The 6,000-nt window shown below is 37.9% G+C and overlaps 1 protein-coding gene across 1 annotated transcript in view; it reads right to left on the reverse strand.

Moving 5' to 3' along the window:
* Positions 1 to 6,000, reverse strand: part of BRF1 (BRF1 RNA polymerase III transcription initiation factor subunit) — a 168,554-nt gene that overhangs the window by 115,689 nt on the left and 46,865 nt on the right. The gene's annotated exons all lie outside the window — the stretch shown is intronic.

A 6,000-nucleotide genomic window follows, 5' to 3' on the forward strand; every position in this document is an offset into this window, starting at 1 on the left:
AAATGCTTTTCAAGTGAATTTATTGAACTTCATAAACAGAACTTGAGGGTTGCTTCAAAGTAGCAAAACTTAGAAAATTTTGAGTGAAGATGATAAAAATCTCTCTGGAAGAGGAAAAATTAATTATTTTTATAAGTAGAATGCAAAAGGCTATATTGAAATGTAAAAGCAAAAAGCACAAATTTATTATTTATTTTATAAAACAGTATGGTCAAGATACTTTCAAAACATATTATATACATGCAAATTTCAGTTATTACAATACTGAAATTAAGTATCAACTCTGAAACAAATACTATAAATTCTGTTGTATACCAGTAGGAATAGAAAGAAAAACAGTGCTAAAAGTCACATGATCGCAAAATATACAAATTCAATTCAACAAACATTCATTAAGTGCCTACTATGTATGCACTGGTGATACAAAAATAGGCAACAGACAGTCCCTTACCCTTAAGGAGCTTACAATCTAATGGGGAAGACAACATGCAAACAGATATACACAAAGCAAGCTATATATAGGACAAATAGGAAATAATAAAAAGACTGAAAGCACTGGAATTAAAACAGGCTAGGGAAAGTTTCCTGTAGAAAGTGAGCTTTTAGGTGGGACTTAAAGACAGGGAGGTCAGTAGTTGGAGGGGAGGGTGAGTGGTCCAGGCATACGAGACAAGCAGAAAAAAGGCCCAGAGTAGAGAGATGAAGTTTCTCGTTCATGGAACAGCCAAGAAGCCAGTGTCACTAGATCAAATAGTATGTGTTGGGGAGTAAGGTATATGGCATGGGGCCAGGTTACGAAGGGCTTTGAATGCCAAACAGAACATTTTGTAATTGATTCTGGAGGTCACAGGATGCCACTAGAGTTTATTAGGGTGAGGGGTTAGGGGGTAACATGATTAGACCTGCACTTTAGGAAAATCACATTAATGGCTGAAAATGGATTGGAATGGGGAGAGACTTGAGGAAAGCAGACCCACCAGCAGGCTACTGCAGTAATAAAGGCATAAGGTGATGCAAGTCTGCACCACAATGGTGGCTTATTCAAGAGATGTTGTAGAGATGAAATCAACAGGCCTTGGCAAGAATTTAGATATAAGGGTTAAGATATGGCAAGAAATCCAGGATAACTCCTGGGTTGCAAGTCTGAGGGACTGGGAAGATAGTGTTGCCCTCTACAGTAACAGGAAGGATGGAGGAAGGGTTACAAGGAAAGAATAATTTCTCTTTTGAACATACTGAGTTTAAGATGTCTTCTGGACATCCAGTTTGAAACATCTGAAAGGCAGTTGGAGATGTGAGATTGGAGGCAAGCAGAAAGATTAGAGCATCAACACAAAGATGGCAACTAAATCCATGGAAGCTGATGAGATCACAAAGTTAAGTGGTATAGAGAGAAAAGAGGGCCCAGGATAGAACCCTGAGGAACACCAATGGCTAGCAGGTGTGATTTAGAGAAGGCTCCAGCAAAAGAGACAGAGAAGGAGAGGTCAAATAGGTAGGAAGAAAACAGGAGAGTATGATGTCCCAAAAACCTAAAGAGAAAGAGTACCAAGGAGGAAAGAGAGATCAACAGTGTTAAAGGCTGAAGAGAGGTCAAAGAGAATGAGGATTGAGAAAAGGTCATTGAATTTGGCAACTAAGAAATGATTGTTGACTTTGGAGAGAGTAGTTTTGGTGGAATGTGGATGCACCCATTGTAGACCACTTTGTCAACTTTAGCTAAAAAGGGAAGGAGGAGAAATAAGACAATAATTAGCAGGGATGGAAGGATCAAGAGAAGGTTTTTTTTTTTCCAGGATAGGAGAAGTAGGCACGTTTGTAGGCAGTAAGAAATAAGCCAGCAGAGAGGGAGAGACTGAAAATAAGTGAAAGAGTAAGAATGGCAAAGGCGGCAATCTGTTGGAGAAGACAGAATGGAACAGGATCACTTGAACAAGTGGAGGAGTTAGCCTTGGTAGTGTAAGAATACTTTGTCATATGAAACAAAGGTGAACAGAAGGTGACAGAAAGCACCTGAGAGATAAGAAAGGGGGAAGAAGTTCATGGCGAATGGCCTCAATCTTTTATGGAAAATGTGAAGTAAAGTCCTCAAACAAGAGAATGTGGAGAGGGGGAGGAATGAGAGATTTGAGGAGAGATGAAAAGGTTTGGAAGAGCTGCTATGGAGTACGGGATAGTGAGTTGAAAAGGGAAGCATAGTAGGACTGCCTAGAAGCAGTGAGGGCTAGTTGAGGTTATGTAACATAAATTTGTATTGGACCCAGTCAGAAAGGTTATGTAATTTTCTCCATTTTCATTCAGTAACATTCAGGCAATAAATGGTGGGAGTGATCCAAGACTAAGACTTGGCTGGGTATAACGAGTGATATGATAAGGGGGCTAGGGATTCAAGAGAGTACAATGCAGAGCTGAACTGGTTCACCAAGGAGTAAAGATGAGAAGAGGAGAAAGTGGCTAGTGCAGGAGAGACGGTGTGGGACAGAACTGAGGGATCAAGGAATTGGAGGTCACAGTGACGATGAAGAATAGGGTTACAAAGGGAAGGCAGAGGGAGAGGTGAAAAGCCAATAGATTATGTTCAGAAAAGAGGATTTCAGGATTCTTGAAGATAGAGGTGGTACATTTGTCAGTGATGGCAAGATCCTGGGTACAACCATCATTTGTGTGTAACTGAGGCGAGGTGAAGGAGTAATTCTAAGAAGGTAGAAAGGCTGAGGAATGGAATGGTTAAAATATTTAAGGGAGAATCAGTATGTATTTTAAGTCCCTTTGTTAATAGGGAAGGAGTTAGGGAAGAGAGAAAAATTGTAAGCCAGCTACCAAACTTACTGAGCAAGGAAGGATGTAAAATGTGGCTCTATACAGAAGACTAGAATAATAACTTAATATCTAATTTTAGATTTCTTGTGGAAAAAAAGCAAAGCTCTATTAATAAATTCAAACAATGAAGTTCCCTTATATTAGGTGACCTAAAGGAATATACCATATTGATTCAAATGTAGGTTGCCACTAAGCAGAGGTCATTTTTTTTTTTAATATGTGATCTCTTTGAAAAGAAAAATATAGGAAGATGGTGGATAAAAGGCAAGAAGTTGCCTAAGCTCTCCCCAGTTTGACTCGAAATAACTTTTAAGTAAAGCCTCAAAACTAATTCTGGAGCAACAGAACCCACAAAAGGAAGGGCTGAAACAATTTTCCAGACCAAAATAACTTAGAAGTGCTGCAGTAAAAGTCTATTTCACTCGGGTAAAAGAAGGCAGCCCAGCAAAGGTAGTGTCCAAGTAAACCAGTAGGAGGCCCCCTAACCCCAGGAAAGATCAGCAACAAAAGCCCCGTGCTCCCAGCTCAGCAGGTGAACTTCTAGCCCTGGATCCTCCAGCACAACAGGTGAGCCACCAGCCTCAGAGGCACTGGCACAGCATGGTGGTGACCAGGCACCTGGCCTTCAGCCCAACAAGCTTGGGACAGTACCTCCTGTACCCCAGGAGCACAGCTCAACTTTAAAAGTCACAAAATAGGCTGGAAAATGAGGTGGAGTAGCCCCAACTATAGAAAGCTATTGTGGCAACAGGGAAGTTTAAAGTACAAACTAAGAAGAAGGCAATAATATCAAAACACCAACATGCAAAGCCTCAAAGACAAATATTAATTGATCTCAGACCCAAAAAGTCCTTCTGGACTCAAAAAGGATTTTAAAAACCAAATAAGAGAAGTAGAAGAAAAACTGGAAAAAAGAAATGATTCCAGAGAATCATGAAAAAACAGTCAACAGCTTGTTTAAAAAAAAAAAAAAGAAGCGCACAAAAAATGGAAAAAGATGTACAAAAATTCACTGAAGAAAACAACTCATTAAAAAGTGGAATGGGCCAAACAGAAAAGAAGGTATAAAAGCTAACTGAAGAAATTAATTCCTTAAAAATTGGAATTGGACACCTGAAAGCTAATGACTCCTTGAACCATCAAGAATCAATCAAACAAAATTTTAAAAAATGGAAAAAATAGAAGAAAATGTGAAATGCCTCATTAGAAAAACAACTGACCTGGAAAATTGATCCAGGAGAGAGAATTTAAGAATTAATTACCTGAAAGCCATGATCAAAGAAAGAGCCTGGATAATATCTTTCAAGAAATTATCAAGGAAAATTGCCCTGCTATTCTAGAACCAGGAAGTACAACAGTAATTGAAAAAATTCACTGATCAACTCCTCAAACAGATCCCAAAATGAAAACTCCCAGGAATATTACAGCCAAAGTCCAGGACACTCAGGTCAAAAAGAAAATACTGCAAGTATCCAGAAAGAAACAGTTCAAATATCAATAGGTCACAGTCAGGATTACACGGGATCTAGCAGCTTCTACATTAAAGGATCAGAGAGCTTGGAATGATATTCCAGAAGGTCAAGGAGCTTGGATTACAACCAAGAGTCAACTACCCAGCAAAACTGAGCATAATCATTCAGGGGGAAAAAATGGACATTTAATGAAATAAGGGACTTTCAAACATTCCTGATGAAAAGATAAGAGCTGAACAGAAAATTCAGTTTTCAAATACAAGACACAAAAGAAGCATAAAAGGATAAACAGGAAAGAAAAAAACCATTAGTTAATCAATAAGGTTAATCTGTTTATATCCCTACATGAGAAAATGATACTTGTTAAGAAGTGTATCTCTCTGAGAGCAGTTAGAAGGAGTATACATAGACAAAAGTACTATAACTCTTAAGAAGTGTATCTCTAAGGGGGGGGCCGGTGAGGGGAGGAGATTGAAAGAAGGGTGGATTGGGGAAGGTGGCAGTAAGAAGCAAAACACCTTTGAGGAAGGACATGGTGAAAGGAGAGAGAAAAAAGTGTAAAAAGGAGGAAAATTGGATGGAGGGGAATACACAGTTAGTAACCATAACTGCAAATGTGAATGGGATGAACTCTCCCATAAAATGCAAGTGGATTTGGATTAAAAAACAGAATCCTACAATATGTTGTTTACCAGAAACACATTTGAAGAGAGACATACAAAGAGTAAAAGTAAAAGGCTGGAGCAGAATCTATTATACTTCGGCTGAACTAAAAAAAGTAAGAGTAGAAATCATGATCTCAGACAAAGCAAAAGCAAAAAATAGATTTAATTAAAAGGAACAAGGAAGGAAACTACATCCTGTTAAAAGGTACCACAGACAATGAAGTAATATCAATACTAAACATATACACTTAATGGCATAGCATCCAATTTTCTTTCTTTCTTTTTTTTAAAGGCAATTGGGGTTAAGTGACTTGCCCAGGGTCACACTGCTAGTGTCAAGTGTTTGGTCTGAGGCTGGATTTGAACTCAGGTACTCCTGACTTCAGGGCCGGCGCTCTATCCACTGTGCCACCTAGCTGCCCCTATCCAATCTTCCGAAGGAGAAGTTAAATGAGTTACAGGAGGAAATAGATGGTAAAAGTATACTTTTACCTCAAGTTTCCTCTCTTGGGACTAGAAAAATCTAACCACAAAATAAGCAAGAAAGAAGTTAAAGAGCTGAACAGAATTTTAGAAAAGTTAGACATGATAGATCTCTATAGAAAATTGAATAGGTTAGAAAGGAATATACCTTTTTCTCAATGGTACATGGCACCTACACAAAAACTGACCATGTATTAGGGCACAAAAACCTCACAATCAAATGCAGAAAGGCAGAAATATTAACTGCATCCTTTTCAGATCATTATGCAATAAAAATTACATTTAATAAAGGGCCATGGAAAGATTAAAAATGAAATGGAAAATTAATAATTTAATCCTAAAGAATAAGTGGGTTAAAGAACAAATCTAAAAACTTTAATCAATAATTTCATCAAAGAGAATGACAATAATGAGACAACATACCAAAATCTATGAGATGAAAGCTAATGCAGTATTTAGGGGAAATTTTATCTCTCTAAATGCTAATTTAAATAAATGAATTCAATAAAATAGAGAAAAAGCAGATCAATGTATTAGGCATGCAACTAAAAAAGCTAGAA

This window comes from Vombatus ursinus, unplaced genomic scaffold, assembly GCF_900497805.2.
Source record: "Vombatus ursinus unplaced genomic scaffold, bare-nosed wombat genome assembly UNPS02007284.1, whole genome shotgun sequence".
NCBI classification, from domain to species: domain Eukaryota; kingdom Metazoa; phylum Chordata; class Mammalia; order Diprotodontia; family Vombatidae; genus Vombatus; species Vombatus ursinus.